The sequence below is a fragment of the Podarcis pityusensis genome (assembly GCF_964106645.2).
Source record: "Podarcis pityusensis genome assembly, chromosome: 6".
Lineage (NCBI taxonomy): Eukaryota > Metazoa > Chordata > Lepidosauria > Squamata > Lacertidae > Podarcis > Podarcis pityusensis.
The window spans coordinates 36,329,689-36,347,170 of record NC_138030.1 but is presented as its reverse complement, the minus strand read 5'-3'; the positions used below and the strand labels follow the sequence as shown (position 1 = coordinate 36,347,170).

The window sequence follows — 17,482 nt, the reverse complement described above, 5'->3', positions numbered from 1 at the left end:
TCATCGTGTCCTTTAGGACGTCACTATTCGCTGCCATCAGGGGTCTAACCCAGTCTCTCGCCCCCTTTTCAAGATGCCCAATCACGAAAGCCACTCGTGATTCCTCGTCAGGGAATTCATCAAACTGCAGATTGAGGGCATATTGCATCTCTGTCCGAAAGCCATGATAGTCTTTGGGCTCCCCCCCAAACTTCTGCACCAATCCTGGTACCTTTCTGACGAGCTGGGTGTCTTTCCCCTTTTTGTCTGCATCCTGAGCCCTCCTCTCCTCAAGCCTCGCCGTCTGCAGCGCTAGCTGGACCTCCAACACCCGGTACCTTTCTTCCAGGCTTGGACCCGCTCCAGCTCCTGCTTCTCCGGTTCCGGCTGGTTTGCTCATGATGCCTTCTCCTGCACAAGCTGCTCACGGAGACTGTCGGAATGCTGTGATGGGACGATGAGCTGCTTGTGTGTAAAATCCTAGTCCCTCAGAGTTTGGTCAAGTTTGCAAACCTCTGTCTGTAACGGAGCCCCTTAAACATGGCTCCGTCAGTCGCTGGCAGATTCCGACAGTGGTTGCTTTCGGAATCGCTTCCAACATAAAAGCTCCTTAACGGAAACACGTCTTCTGGACTCTCTGCGTGACAGTTTCCGGCGAGGAGTGGGTGTCCCTACAGGAGGTCCTGAAACCTCCCCACTGTTTTCGCTGGAAGTGTCTCTGAGCCATCCCTCCAGCTCACTTTCCCTCAGCTCAGCTCCTCTCCCCCTACTGGTTCCCTCTTCAGCTGCTGAGTCTCTCCCAACCTGTGTGAGCCCTTTCACTTCCCTTCCTTCCGATGGCAGTTCCCTGACACCTGCATTGGCAGGTTTCGCCTTTCCCGTAGCAAAACATCACAACTTTGGTGGTATCAGGCCTTGGGTGGAATCCTTTAGTCCATCTTCCTCTTTGCAGCGGCGATACCAGGGTTCCCTGTTAAAGGGGTTTCTGAAGGGAGGCTTTGACCGTACGCCAAAAGGTCGTCATTTCTCTCCCCTGCAGCGGCGGCATAACGGGGGCGGCTATCTCTGCTTGAACATATGTTCTCCAGAGCCGGCCCATCCCCCCCACTGGATAACCCTGATGCTCCCTAGGTCCCCGGCTGGGGACTGGGGAAGGAGAATGCCCAATGCCTGGGCCAAGGTCTACCCACATTTGAAATTTAATAAAGTTGTGGCCAATTTAATCCCATAGCACGTTGTCTTGAGTCGGTATTCCACATGACGGGGGGGGGGGCGCTCGGGATCTGGGGACTCCACCTGTCCACGCAATAGCAAGAGTCAAACTTGTGTAGAGGCCTGCTTTAAGAGTTTATAAAGTCTCACCCACCTGTATCCAAGGACTCTTTCACAGATTGTATAGTAAGGATTCCTTCAACACACCCACTGTCTCTCAAATATTGCACAAAGCATAAAACTTTTTGGCCCTTTTATCGGCTCATGTGGGATCAATATAGATAGCTGGCCCTGATGAATACTTGAGGTTCCCGACCCCTACATTTGTAATTCGTGGGCAGTCATTTAATTTTATCCTGATTCTAATTCTTAAGCTGTATTTTAATCAATTGTTTGGTTGTGTTTTAATGAATTTGATATTTCATGTTAGCCGCCCTGAGCCCGGTCTTGGCCGGAAAGGGTAGGGTATAAATAAAATTTTACTAGTTATTGTTGTTTAGTTGTTTAGTCGTGTCCGACTCTTTGTGACCCCATAGACCAGAGCACGCCAGGCACTCCTGTCTTCCACAGCCTCCCACAGTTTGGTCAGACTCATGCTGGTAGCTTCGAGAACACTATCCAACCATCTCGTCCTCTGTCGTCCCCTTCTCCTTGTGCCCTCCATCTTTCCCAACATCAGGGTCTTTTCCAGGGAGTCTTCTCTTCTCATGAGGTGGCCAAAGTATTGGAGTCTCAGCTTCAGAATCTGTCCTTCCAATGAGCACTCAGGGCTGATTTCCTTAAGAATGGATAGGTTTGATCTTCTTGCAGTCCATGGGACTTGGGTGCCCTGCTTGGCATAGTTCATAGCTTCTTTGAGTTATTCAATACTCAATGGTGGTTGTTCTTCATAGCCCTCTGGGGGCTGCAAGGAAGTTCAGGCAGGGGGAAGAGGCAGTGGGGTCTGGGGAGTTCACTGCATCCCACAGTGGTACATAATCTTGTGTCTGTCAACTTAAAATGCAGAGTGGGCACGACCTGGGAGTATTTCCCTGCCATGGACAAGCCTCTGTTACTGGCATGATTTGTAGATGGTTCCTCCTTAATCTGGACAATTGGCATTAATCAAGAGGAGCTCCTGGACTGACACATGCTAATAGGCTGTGATCAATCAGCTGACAAAAGGACTAGGCTTGGCTCTCTGAAGGCATTTGAATGTTTTTCTGAAGCTTGAGAATCCCTACAACAGCCGGGAAAAGAAGGAGGAGGACAAGGTGCTTTATGCTTTCTTATGATTTTCAAATGGTCTTTTCTTTTCTTGTCCTCCCCTGCACAATGAAAGAGTTGTGTGCAGCCATTGCTTTGTTTGTCTGAAACTTCAAAAAAGTGGATGAAGCCTTTTGATTTATGCTCAATAAGGAATTTAATATGGTTTTGCTATGCCCCCCCCCATCGAGGCTGAATGGATTTTATCTATGAGTATCTGGACTGGGGTGTTGTAGGAGGAATGGGAGGAGGGAGAGAATGAGCTGCAGCTGAACAGATGCGGAAAAGAGGCTGAATTTGAGAAAATATCTTGCTCTTAACTGTGTGCCGAGAAAGAACTCCAGAGGGGAATTTTAATGGTGGAAGCTTGGAGGTGCACCCTGTGTATTATTTATTGCTGCAGCTCATATGCAAGTTTGCAAACAGCAGAAGGAATGGAATGTGATCTTGTACAATCCAGATAAACACTGCAAAGAACTGGACAATGGAAGATAGTAATGAACTCTCTTGGCACACCAGGTCTGGAACAAAAATGTATATGAAGGACTACACATATGAACTGGATTTTATATTTATAAGATGTAACAGAGGTGCTGTTTGTAAGGTCAGCTGGAAGAATGGTTTAATGGCAAGTGACCACTGGACACTAAATAAGAAATGATGCGACTACGGGAGGAAATGATCAACATATATTTGCAACAGGAGTGGGAAACCTGATTTTAAGAAATTGTATCAAATTAAAGTAGTTCAATTTGTTTTGTAGTAATCTGGAAAAACCATAAAAATAAATAAATAAAATGAATAAACTTGGAAGTGGAACTGGCCACCCCCTTGACAAAATGAACATTTCATGAGACTATTAACTCTTTGAAATCAATAGACAATGATTGCTCCTGACTGATATCATAGTGAGAGTTAGTGCAGCATAGTGGCTAAGGGACTGAACTATCTTGCCTCTGCTATGAAATCACTAGGCAGCCTTATACACTCATCTTCCACTCTGAAATGACAGTACAGAAATAATAATACTGATCTATCTTACAGTGCTGCTGAATGAATTGATGAGCTAATGCATGTGAAATGCTTTCAGCTCTCTCAAGCACAACACAGAAATGCAAATAATAATTGTGGAATATACAGGTCTTTACTATTAAGAACTATGTAAAATTCCTTTAGAACATTAGGAGCTAGTATGCTTGATTGCTGACATTTTCAGTTCCTGCACATATTTGCTCTGATCCAGCAAAGACAACCTGTGGATTGGGAAAAGAATTCCATGAATGCTGAAGAAAGGAGAGAGAAATAAACCTCAAGCATGCCACTATTAAGTGATGCCCAACGTAGGCATCCAGAAACCAAAAGTACTAATCCATTATGAGGGAAATTCTAAAAATGAGTAACACTGCCACTGACCTGGCTTAGTGTGGTTCTTAATTTATAGGCATTCTTGAATCAAACTTATAGTGGGGCTCAAAAACCTGGAATTTACTTGGTTCCATACAGAACTTAGCAGAGCAATCAGCCCAGGTCTGTGTCTATGGCTCTGCTTTCAAATCCTTTTATTTATTTGTCATGCTAGAGCGTTAGAAGGGGATGTGTGGTATGGGATGGAACCCAGGAACTGGCTGCATCATTCATTCTGGATTAACGGTGCATTTTAAAACTCTGGCAAACTAATTCTCTCTACAGTCACATTTCCACATCACAATGAAAACATTTGCCTTGACAAGGAATTAATTTAGCTCCTTTCGTTATAATTAAGGCCAATGCATGTCAAAGGCAGCATGTACGCCATATATCACTGGATTACCTGTCTGTTGGGCAATACTTTTTAAGCACTTTAAAGTTTTCACTACCTGCTGCTTTTCATTTAGACACAATTAATCTTGTAATGAGGTGGAACCTATTTCCCAGCCCTTACAGTTTGCTTTTTCAGCTTCCCAAACCATGCATGAAGAGGTAAATTTCCAGTGGGTCTCTCAGTTGCTGCTCTGTTTATATTCAATAGAATCGGCTTGCCCTGATTTTGATTCTGGTCTGGTCATTTTAAAATTGGAACTCCTGAAAATCAAAATGAAAAACATGCTATTTCCAAAGCAATATACAGAAAATCCAAGCATGACCACGGAGTTCCTTGACCAATCCTGTATGATCAGGCCTCATCTTAACACATCCAAAATGGATCTCCTAGAAATAAAAATGTCTATGTGTCAGTAGTGATTGACCACATATGTAAAAATGCTGGCAAAGCTCATCAAAATGCTCAGAAGGGTCTACAGATGAAAGTTAGGCTTGTTGACAACTAAGCAGGATCACAGGAGGTTAATGAAGGAGACCAGGAACATGGCAATCAAATAAGAAGAATGGATCATACAGAAATATCATTTGGATCAGCCCATCTAATAGAGTACTTAACGAAGATGAGCAGGCCAGGATCTGGTCAGTGCTTGGAATAGAGACCACTTTGGAAGCCTACACATACTTCCTTCAGTTACAGGAAGAAAGTTCGGACACAAAGGCAATAAATACATAAAATACCAATATAACAATGTAATATATCACAAGTTAGCATATCAGTGAACAGAGCTGGTGTTAAGCACCCTATGGTCTGTTTAGTTGTTCTGATGCTCTTTTAATATTTGTAATGATTTGAACTCTGTTTGAAAGGTTGCATCATGTTATGTATTTTCTGCTGCTCTGAGTTCCTACAGGAGGAAGGGCAAGGTAAAAATCTTATAAATAAAATAAAGTAGTGAAACACAATAAAATAGGATAAAAGAGAGAAAAAGTAGCAATGAAGAAGTTGCAATTTTTTCTAGAATTTTATGGTGCCCTCCATGACAAGCTCTCCCAGTAGCCATCTCTTTCTCATTTCTGCCAAATAGAAAGTTCTGTGCATGCCAAACAGCCTCTTACTGCACCCCGTCCCCAGTGTGCCCCCTCCGGGACTGGCTTGGGGAGGGTCAGGAGAACCCCAAAAACAGGGCACGGGGAAGGGAAGTGCTGACATGCTTGCACATATGCAATGTTTATAATAACACAGCATGACTTTACCCCCGAAGGCATACTCTTCCATTGTCTCCTGAGACAGACAGATGCCAACAATTCCAACTGATATTTATATTCCTTACTCCAGGCATTCACATAAGAAAAGCATTGCCATGGCATGAATGTACTTAGTACAGAATATAGCCTTGGATGTCTGATAAACCACTAATCCATTCATTTCCAGAAACATCATAACTAGATGTATGCTCACCTAATTATATCCCTGTGTTAATAAGGTCTCATTGACCTTGGCCTTTAATAGTGTCCATTATTGCTTTGCGCCATGAAACCTGTCCCCAAGTACACTGAGGTTAAGCTTTTAAAGGCCATGTTGACCCCCTGCAGAAAGCAGTAAATGGCTATGCCAAGACTTAATTGTACTTGAGAGGTATTTCAAGTACCTCTCAAAGCTCTCCCTTGCTCTCTGTTAACCCTTGCACCCAAATAAATCTAAGTTGGAAATGAGTTGAGAGCCAGAAATATTCAGCACTGCATCTCGCTTCCACTGGCAATACAAAATACCATCTTGGCATGTGTTTGGGAAAGTTTCCCTATGTAGGCTCTATGTGAACACAAATGTAAGCACGCAACTGAGTGCTAAAGCATAGCTGACAGACGAAAAGACTAAGCCCCCTACTACAGTCATATCTCATGTTACATTTGCTTCATGTTACGTTCTTTCAGGTTACATCCTGCGGCGACCCGGAAGTACCAGAAAGGGTTACTTCCGGGTTTCGCCACTCGTGCATGCGCAGAAGCGCAAAATTATGTCACGCACATGCGGAGAAGCAGTGAATCGCAACCCTCACATGCGCAGACGCGCCACTGCAGGTTGCGCTCTTTTCATTTTGCGAACGGGCCTCCGGAACGGATCCTGTTCGCAACCAGAGGTAACACTGTATTTATATTGGGCTTGACTTATCAGAGGCTACATACTTCTGGCCAAACAATAGGAATATAGTTAGGAATTTTCCTGCATAAGAAAAGGATATATAGATTATTAAGGATTCTTCAGCCTTCGTCAGTGAATTGAGGGCTTCTTTGTAAGACTAGCAGTCTTGTCCAGTCCAAGTTGTGTTTACCCAGAAGGCCATGGAAATCAGTGGGGCTTATCTTTAGGGCAATGTGCACAGGATTGCAGTCTTAGCAGAACTGGAAGAATACAATATATTGAATATATGTCAAAATTTTTATTTAAGGATTAGAGGATTCAAATACATATTACATGCAAAGAAAACTATTAAAAACCTGAAGAAGTTTTTGAAAGGGGTGATTTGGAATGGGAAATCAGCAGAGGGAGTTGCTATCCCAACCCATCAGGTGGGAGGGAGGTATTCATGGTGAGTTCCACCACCTCTTCTTCTAGGAAAATGGCACTGCATAACTCTGTTTTCTCTGTATTGCCACATTCCTCTAACAGGAATGATTTGCAGCAGCACAGAGGCAAGACACAGCAAACTTTTACAGGAGAGCACTTTGCCATGTGGCACAGCCATTTTGTGTGAGGAGCCTCTCATTAACTCAGGGACATGTTTGGATTTCAAAGAAGCTATTAATTCAAAGAGCTTGTTGACCACTGCTAAATTCCCTAATAGGAGTAGATTTGGAAAGCGTTCAAGTGAATTCTCTCCTGATAAGTCAGATGCAAGCTCCTTGCCTTCCCGAAACAGAGGTTAATTTACAAAGTTGGTCAGAAAGTTTAAACAGCAATTTAATTTTTTGAAATATTAATGCATAACCATAGCTTGGCGCCAGGGAGGAAATTGCATTAGGGCTGAAATAGCCCTGCTGTCTAATGTCTACACCTAATATGTACGCTTGGTTTTTAATGCTCTGCAATTCATTTGATGGAAGACTCTAAGGATTAAATTTACAGTAAAGAAATTATTTAAGGTTATAGGTACATTTCTGAATTTATGGCATTTTGACATTCAACGTGTGAGACTGAATTTCTACTTCCATAACCTGCTAATTACCCATGCACAGAGCTGGGTAATGAATTGAGTGAAGGACAGCTTAGCCCAGGAATTCTGCTGCAATGAATCACCAAGCAGTGCATTGAACAGGAAACATCGGAGGAGGGTGGCTGAGCAGAAAATATTTTTTTTTACCTGACTTAAGCCAAGGTCAAAGGAAGGAGAAGAGATAGGCCAGTACTTAGCAAGTAGGCTGGAGGCTCAAACAAGTTGAGTTAAATTTCCAGGGTGTTTTCTGCAATTATTCTGTACTCTGTGACCTTTAATAGGGCTGTGAGCAGGATTTTTTTCAGCTGGAACTCACCAGAACAAAATTCTGGCACCTCACAGGTGGGCACCATTGCCATTATAAGAGAACAAAGCAGGCATTCATGGTGAGCTCCAGCACCTCTTTTTCCAGAAAAATAGCACTGGGTATGAGTTAGTGTTGATGTGCGGGGAGGAACCAAATACATTTGTGTGAGATATCTTGGAGGGAAGGGCCATGGCTCAGGGGTAGAACATCTGCTTTGCATACAGGTTCAATCCCTGGCAGGTTCAATCCCATGAGCATGTATGTGGTACAGCTTGACTTTCCATATTTTCACCATTTTAAAACACCTCTGTCACTCATAATACCACTGTTTTGTCTTCAGTTAGCTAACTGTATGAAAGTTGCATTTACCCACTAAAGGCAGCTACTGATCCACAGCAAGGCAGACAGGAGGTTCCCAGTGTAGGAGTCAGGCTGGGATCAAATGTGTGGCTATACTGAAATCTAGATGTAGCGGTTGGGTTCTCCAGCCCAGGATGCTGGAGGTCCATAGCTTAAGCTAGAACTTGACATGCAGTAAGGAGAATGCCTCTGTTGACCAGACAAAGGTGGAAGACCCAGCTTCTCCCATTTAGGGACAAATCAGAGGCTTCAGAGTTCTGGGCTATCATTAGGAACTGATGTTGCATGTCCCTGTTCCTTCGGACATTTGAGCACCTGCAGTCCATGGTATCTCACTGGGCTAGGTCACAGATGCTGAGGTTTGTGGCTCAAGGTCCAGGACAGGCAGGTCTGAATGATCTGCTGATACACTAGAACAGAGTGGTCCAACTCACCCTTGGCAACATTTGATGCGTGCCTCAGCCCAGCCCTCGTGTTGCCTTTCCAAAGCTGGGAAAGCAAGGTGCTGGGCCTTGGGAAGAAGGCATGAGGGGTCTGATAGAGTTCTAGAGTCCCCCTGATGCCTTCTCAAAGCCTAGTTAGTGCTTTCCCAGGTTGGGAAAGGAGGTGGGAGGGCTCTGACTCCCTGCCAGAGCCTTGTGCCTCCTTCCCAAAGCCTGGCACCTCACTTTGGGAAGGCAGAGCAAGGCAGGGGGTGGACATCAAGTTTTGGCCTCACTCCCCTTCCCCAGTGTGACAAGGCAGTGTGGGCTCTATCAAAGTACTCTTGAGGCCTACTTGGTTTGAAAAGTTGGTCAGCTCTGCACTAGACAATAGCCAAGCCATCCTACCCAGGAGAAGGATGCTGCAGCCACTTCCTTCAGCCAGGTTCCATAACAGTAACAGCTGTTTTACTGGCATTTTATAATTATGTTGCATTTTTGTCTCACAACAACAATAATAATGCTATTTTTCTTAGACCCCACTCTTTCTCTCATGAGTAACAAACACAATTTTCTCATGCAATTAGATCACATTCTGCAAATCAGCAGACTTTGATAAGTAATTACTGCCCCCCCCAAATGTTCCGTTGTATGCTTTTCAAATTAATGAATACATAAATGTATTCCAGTTACTAATTATGAATATGCAATTGTTCCCCCCTCTAGATTTCCTTGATTAATCAATTAAACCATATTATTAATCAACTCATTTTGTGTGTGTGTGTGCACACGCGTGTGTATTCAGAATAGTTACTGAAATTCATTACGTTTGGGTGTGGGTGCTAAATAAATTAAAGACCTACAAGTTGCTCTTAGTAGTATACTTTTTGCTATACCTAAAATCATCTTCCAATTATGGTTACAGATACCTTTCAAGTTTCAGCATTGTGGGAAGATACTCTAGGCTCCCACCTCCATTTGTATGGACACATAGTTCCTGCCATGGCACTGTTGCAGTGAATCCACTGACCTTTTCCAATTGTGGCATCTGATGCTGTAGTTCATCTCTGCAAACATATGGACAGATGAAATGAGGTGAGCTGCACTAGAGCCCTGGCTTTCACAAATATTCTTTCATTCGTGAAAAGTGCTGTTTTTTCTGGTGGGGGAGGGTGTATCAGGTGTAGAAGCGATTGCGATAAAGGAATTCCAAAGCAATCAGGCTGGCACTTCCACTTTGTGACGCTACATAGTGTCACAGTGAAATCACACTGTGCAACACAGAAAGTCTGGAAGTGCCGTTCCAGTTGCCTGAACAATAGGCCAGAGCACTCCCTATTCTCTACATGATTCAGATTGAGGGCAATGCAGGTGGAGTGAGAGTAATTCAGCAGCCCCGGCAGGTGGCGGTAGTAGAAGGAGGCCAAGTCCCAGAGAAGAGGAGCTGTCAGCCATTGAAGCCACATTCGGCTCCACCCCCTGACTCCTCCCAGTGTCTCAGCATCACACACACGCCATGTGTGCATCATTGCGCCCCCTCCCCCCTTGCTCAAGTTGGCACCTCTGGTGCCAAGGACTACTTCTTACCACTGGAGACCTCCGGTGCATATTTTTATTATTTTAATAATGTTTCAATGTTTCACTTTAATTGTTTTTAACCTTTCAGAATGCATTAGGCCTGATTTTTGTGTGTTCTCCCTTTGTGAGTTTCTCCCTGCCATGCTGCATTCCATCTCTCCTTATCCACCCTTGAAAGTGGTACAAATGGCAGTATGTTTTAGCACCAGAGTGTAAATCAGCTCTCCTTGAAGCCATCTGAGACCCAGGAAGAGGATGTTATGATGCTCTTCCCTCACTGGACACCCGAGACCTGAAATGGTCAAATGGTCTGGGTACATCAGGGCCACTCCAAGGTGATTATGGGGGTGAAGACACCAGTATGGAGTCATGCATATTTTACTTTGCAAGACCTGTAACCTTTCCTGACATATGTGAAGATGTTTTATGACTCTTTGTTTGCTGTGTTTGAACTACTATATACGTAAGCTTTTGTTCTGAAGTGCCTTGGGGCAGACCTTCTCAACCGGCACGTTGAGTTGAGTGAGCCCTGTCCCTTTGCAATAGCTATGATAAATGCTGGGTCCCAAAATCTGGATGCTGGACTTAGAAATAGCTTCACTGGTTCTGTGGTTTATTCGAAAGGTGGTTGTTCCTTACTTGGGTAGCGAACAAGGTGGTGTAGAGGTGAATTCTTACCACATCACCATCAGTAGTTTGCAATGCATCACATTTCTATGGACTTTCTAGACTGGGCTGTTAGGCCATAATATTCTGCCGGTGATTCAATGCTCATTAATGAAAATGATTTTTTTCCTTATTTTTTTAAAAGGTGCTGCTTAATATTACACTGTTGGAATTACCTTATTGCACAATAATTTCAATAAAATGGGATATGAATTAGTAATATGATGAGATAGCTTGAAGAGCAGCAGCCTCTTCAGTATGCACAAATTCAGTAATAGCTGTAATTATAATGAAGTAATAATAAAACACAATGTCTTACTCTTTTCATTCAAGGGCAGCAAGTATGAATAATGGATCCCTCTCTGACTTCCTTTTAGTCATTCTTCTCTTAATTATGGACCGAAATAAAACAGGGTTCCTTAAATTTTGAAGGTTAGTAGAACATTGTTGGTGATACTATCATTTTTCAGTGCTCCCAGTTATTTGATGCAATGCCAAATGATGACTGCAGGAAACCACCATATGTATGAAAGGTTTTAGCATGATCATCATCAACATCATCATTTTATTAAATTTCCATACCACTCTTCATCTGTAGATCCCAGGGCGGTTCACAGCATGGGTTAAAACAAGAAGTGGTTTTCTGAAAACAAAGCATACACTTTTTCTTGTATTCATCCGTTTTTCCAAGCCACTGGCTGAGTTACAGTGCCACTATTGGTTGCATTGATATGATGTCATAGAATGTTGATGGAGTGTGTAAAGGAAGTGAAAAGCATGTCTTTCTAGGGAACAAAGGAATGCAGAACTTTGGGGAAAGAGAGATTGTTGATATGAAATGGCCAGGGATGCTGGCCAGCTTGGGAAGCTGGATTTCAAAGCTGATGTAAAATTGGGCTCTAGAAGAATGATAGCCAAAAGACAAGAGGCCTGGGAGCCAGAGTGCCTAAAAGACAAGCAATAGACTGAGGTTTCAGAACAAGGACCTGGAGGAAAGACCACCAGAAGAGGCAAAGGTCTGGTTCATGATACTAGTTATCACTATATAATTGTGTGCTTAGGTATACAAGCATGTGGACAACGTTTAGTGAGACTTGGACATTTAGTGGACATTTGCACAGGAAGAATCACAGTTTCTGCAAAAACAATGGTTTGCCAGGTGGAGAGGGTGGCAAACTGAAGCAGCCTGGGACTAACTGCAGAGGAAAAGGACCTCAGGAACAGGAAGTGCTAATCCCTCCAAGCTATATGTTCTTGGTTGGAAGGAAAGCAAAAAGCAAAGGAGTAGCATCTGGTCTGAGAGGCAAGCAGGCCATTAGCTAAGAAATGTGTGTCTGTATATTCGTTATTTGGATAAACGATTCTATCTATAGCTACAGGTTTTTAATTAAGAAGTATTTAAGTATAACATTTTAACCCAATCTTATGATAATGCTAAAAAATGCTTGAGACACAAGTTATTGTTTGCTAGGAATTTGCAACTTCCCTGTTGTTCACAGTTTCTTCTCTCACAAGCCTGGATGAAATATGTAGACCGCCAGAAGATGAGGCACATCTTATATGTACCTAGATAGATGTGTGCCTTTGATTATGCCAATCTTTCCTCCCATTTGTTCTATTTATTGCTGCTTTAAAATATCTCTGCCAGGTCAATTTGCTTTTTTTAAAGCAGATGAAAAAAATTATGAAAGGCCCATTATGCCAAGGCTTGCTTGTGATTCCCTGCCAATTACACGGTTGCACTGATGTGAGATCAGAGTGCCAGGAAAAAAACATCGAGAATTGTTCTATGTAGACATGTCTACCTCTTTGGATACAACCCATGCTGATGATTTATTGCTTGCCTGCCAAAAAAAGTGTGTGCAACATGTTGCTCTCAGTGGAGGAAGCCGCTGGTGGTGAAAATGGGAGGCTTTAAGCTGCTTTGAAAAAGCGTTCATGTTGAAAATACACCAATTTCTTTCTTCCTAAACAAACCACCTCAGTGGGTGAATGTAAAAGGATGATTTTCTGACAACTGCCTGGGCTTCCATTTTGGCACTGAACAGTGTGGGGAGCCTTTTCCTCTGTGTCAAACTGTCCTTTGGCCCTTTTCACTTGCATTGAAAGTTTTTAAAGGAGAGCTCTACTTTCTGCTTCCATATTTCTATTGGAATTGTGGGAGATTTCCACACCTTTGCTGCTGCCAGCCTTGCTGTGACCAAGAGGAAGATAAGCAAGCTGGTCTTTTGGTGATGATCCTCTTTTCCCCTTCAGAGAGTATAAAATGCAAATTGTTCCACTCAAAGATTAACCACAGCAGTGACAGAGGGTACCCTCTTTTGTACCCCATTCAGTTTCTATTGACATGCTGGAGCATGTAGCTTTAAATGACAAATGCAATGATAACAGGGTTCTTTTACCATGAATACCATATTTCACCGCATACTGGTCACCACCACATGATAGTGGCACCCCCCTTATTTGGACCATGAAATTGGTCCCAGAGCATTTCCCACATAATAGTCACAGGGGTAATTCTCAGCACACGCAGTCTCAGCACCAGAATATTTCTGTCCATGGTCAGCAGGCAGCTGTGGCAGCTCTGAAGAGGGATTATGGTAGCGCTGGAAAGAAAGCCACGCGAAAAATGCAACAAGCACAGCCTGCGACCACTGAGGCTCTGCTCCTCTCTCTCTCCCTGTGGACAATTCTGGTGCCTTGGCCAAACTTTGTGGCGCTGCCTGCGTACCTCTTTTGCATGGCCCTGGACATGGTATGAGGGAGAGAAAGAGGGACAGGCTTGAGTCCAAGGAAAGGTGGCAAGGAGTTGAAGGCAGGTGGGTGAGCGAGTGCATGAGGAGTTTTCTCTTTCGCTGCGCCTTCCAAGGCAGGTTGGATGAGGGCAGTGTGTGTGTGTGTGTGTGTGTGTGTGTGGAGAGAGCGAGCTTTGCAAGGGGCCTGCACCTGGGGCCATGCCAGCTTCCAGACACCTCACCGGCTTCCAACCGCCTTACCGGAATTCACCGCATAATGGTCACACACCCCTTTTTGGAAAGGAAAAACTGGCACAAAAATGTGACCATTACGCAGTGAATACAGTAGCTGTGCAGAAAAGAGAATTGTGTCAGGTGCAATTACTAGTGTGATAGTGCTGCAGGGGTGACAAAAGCTGCATCTATCAAAACTCTTTCTTCCAGACACGGTGATGGCATGCATTTGTAGACATCAGAGCTCTGTTCTTTGTTGCACGTGGTCCCCTTAAATGCTGTTGATATTTATTCCTTAATTGAATTTCTATCCTGCCCTTCCATGATGGCTATGCTCTGCCTCCACACTCCACACGCAGCAAAACTTCTGATTAGCAGTTTCTGGGAACCACAAAAGGGGAGAATGCTCTTGTGTGGGAATCAGGGGCAGAGGAAGGAGTGTGTGTGTAATGGAGGCAGGCCGCCCCGGGTGTCACTCCTGAGGGGGGTGACAAAATGCCGGGCGGCACTCCTGAGAGAGACACGGTGGCTTGGGTGAGTGCAGGCTCCGTGCTGCCCCAAACAACCCGCCCACTGCCTTCCTCCCAGCTGTAGGGCGGCTGAGTGGGAGGAGGCAGGCAGACTCCTCAGAGGCCCTGCAGAGCATCCTGTCCCGGCTAGCCCCGCCGCACGGGTGACTGGCCCCGCCCCTGGGCGCAGGGTATGTGTGCTGCCCCAGGCTCCCGATCAGCTTGCTCCACCACTGGTGGGAATCCTGCTTGTGGCATCTGGCTGGCCGCTGTGAGAGCATGATGTTGGACTTGATGGGCCATTAGCCTGATCCAGCAATTTCTTCCCATATCCTCCAAGGTCCCTATTTGCCAGGGACATCCCTGATTTAGAGAAGCCATCCCAGTTTCTGATTTGATCCTGGTATGTCCTGCTTTTCTTTAGGATGACCCTATTTTCATTGGATAAATGTTGGAGGGTATGGAGTTATTTGACTCCTGAGCTGTCTGAAGAGAATCCTGTATAGTTTTATTAATGTGTAATGTTTTATTATGTTTTTATATCTGTTGGAAGCTGCCCAAAGTGCTGGGGCAACCCAGTAAGATGTGTGGGGTATAAATAGTAAAATTATCATTATGAAATGGGACGTCCCTATTTTCATTGGAGAAATGTTGAAAGGTATGTTTTCCTATGTTCTTACATTCCTCCCTGGGCAGCAAACACCAAAGTAATAAAACAGTCTTATTCAAAATAAAATAAAAACTTAATTAAAACATTTGAAAACAATTCAGAACTTTTATAAACACTTAAGCATTTAACCATCAGACTTAATAATTCCAAGGGTGCAAGGAGCAGAATCTTTAGCCCCCACATGCCTAAGTGGGCAGCCATGTTTTGAAGTACTTCTTGAAAGTTAATAATGAGGGAGACAGATGCTCAGCACCAGGGAGGGCATTGTTACAGCTGTGAAGCTTTTGGTCACATTGATAATGCTGTGGTTGCCAAATCAATCACTATTCCAGTTGATAAGCAACTCATTTCACTTCCTTTCATTTCTCATTCAGAATATGACTTCACTGGGAGCTTATTTTTAATTTCATAGCTAAAAATAGCTGCTTTAAAAATCCCTAATCCTGTATAATTAGCTCTTTGTTTACTTTTCAACAGATGTTCGCTCCTTGATGCTTTTGAATAGTAGGGTTTGAGTAATGGCTTTTGCTAGATAAGCTATTCAAAAGAGATGTAACACATAGGATTCAAGAGGCTGTAAAATGGAACACCCCCCACTCCAACCCTGAGATTCCAGGCAGAGTCACCACTTCTTTCTATAGATATATGGGGCATCCCTTAGTTCCCCAAAGGAACTGAGATTTATTTACAGAGTGTGGGATTCACCTAATGAGCTCCATCAGCAAAAGCCCAGCATAAGGATGTCTGCTTGCACAGCAGGATTCCCTGTCCCCAAGTGCCCCCCCCAAAAAAACTTGGATCAGGCTGGGCAGGCACCGCCCCCCACCGAGAAGCACACAGGGAGAGAGAGTGGAAGATCATTCTGCCTGACAGACTGCAATGTTCATATTGCAGCACTGAATTGTTGGAATTCTGCCTGGGTCAGAGGAATGTGCCACAGCGTAGGCACCGGCAGATATTCCTGTCGACCTCCCCGCGTCTCCACTCTGCTGATAAGCAGGCGAGGTCCGGCGATTCTTCTCAGATGTATGAGAGGAACACACCGTTCTTCCTCTCTCCCCTTTGGTGTCCCCAGGGAGGGGAAAGAAGCAGACAGAAAACTATTTACATCATTTATTTCTGCCTCTTACATCAGTACAGAGAATCGTGTCTGCACTCAACAACAGCAAGAAGAAACTCCACCCAAGTACATCCAGTACGGGTCATATGACACACACACCCTGAGCTAACATCCGGTGCTCAGTACAGAATGGACTGCCCCTTTGTTCCCATGGCAACTGTCACAAACATCCTGTCTGGCTTTCCAGCCACAAGCAGCTGGCTGAGCTGCTAGAGCCTTTGCTTGCTGCAGCATTGGTGCTTTATGGTAACATACTCCCCCTAAAGTATCAATGTGTGCTGCGAGCAAAGCGTCATCCAGAGAAGAAAAGAAACAGTTGTTATATTTATAACATTCCCCTGTTGTTTCAGTTCCACCCTTGGAACTACCCGCCACTGGTTTAACCAATGTATCTCTCTGGTTGTGTGACTTTGCATTACCTTGGTTAACACCTCTCTGTTGTGCCTTTGTCTCTGACTCAGACACAGCTTCAATCTGTCCTTGGTCGTTTACAATAGCAACATATGCAAGGTTAGCAAACTCCTTTGAATACCTCTTGGATGGTACACCCTTCGTTGCTCTCTCAGACCTGCGTATGAGGTTCTGATCCTCTGTGCTCATTGGTTCAACCTTTGAACTCTCTGGAGAACCAGTACTAAGCTTAATCAATGGTTCATCCTCCTCTTCTGAGGGTCTAGTCATTATGTGAGATTTCCTCTCAATGACTGTGACAACTGAGCTGTCTGAGCTATCGCTGTCATCATCAGTACTACTGAACCCAATAAGATCAAACTCATCATCATCATCTGAATCGTTTCCTGTGGGAAATGTCTGTACTACCCGCTCTTTCTTTGGAGCACTCTCTAGGAACTTTGTGAGAATCACCTGACCAGATTCAGACAAAATTACTCTGTAGAGACCCTTTTCATAACCTACAAGAATGCCTCTGGCATTCTTTACTCCACCTGGAGCTTCTGTTCTCACATGAGACCCGAAAACCTTAAAATAGGCAACAGAAGGTTTTCTATTGAACAGCTTCTCAAAAGGAGAACATCCCAACTCTGTTGAGACTTTTCTCAACCACACATGAAGATAGGACGCTAGTGATTCGGCCCAATATTCATGTGGCAAATGTGAACTCAGCAATTGCGCATTCATTCCCTTTTGCAATTCTTTGTTCACTTTTACACAGACCCCCCTGTTCCACGCTTCTTGCGAGACTGCAACTTTGTGGTCTATCCCTTTTCCATCCAGGAACTTCTGAAACTTCTGTAACAGAAAAATTTGCTTCTCATCTGTGAAAAGACAATCAATGTTAGCATCATGCATGTTTTTAACCTTGTCACAAAACTCCTGAAACTTTTCTAAAGTTTCTTGCGGTTTCTCCATCATATAAACCCAAGAATAATTAGTGAAACAATCCACACACAAAAGGTAAAATCGTGCACCGCCTC

General features: G+C 44.0%; 2 long non-coding RNA genes across 2 annotated transcripts in view; one reads left to right on the top strand and one right to left on the bottom strand.

Moving 5' to 3' along the window:
• The window catches only part of LOC308479359, a 31,765-nt gene extending 22,053 nt beyond the window's left edge, over positions 1–9,712 (top strand). Inside the window, exon 3 of the long non-coding RNA XR_013987642.1 lies at positions 9,463–9,712. This is a non-coding gene — a long non-coding RNA (uncharacterized lncRNA). The remainder of the gene's footprint in view (positions 1–9,462) is intronic.
• On the bottom strand, positions 3,561–4,482 carry LOC308480707. Its single transcript, XR_013988247.1, has 2 exons — positions 4,358–4,482; positions 3,561–3,689 (listed from the first exon to the last, which is right to left on the bottom strand). It is a non-coding gene; the product is annotated as an uncharacterized lncRNA (long non-coding RNA).
• Positions 9,713–17,482: the final 7,770 nt, after the last annotated feature.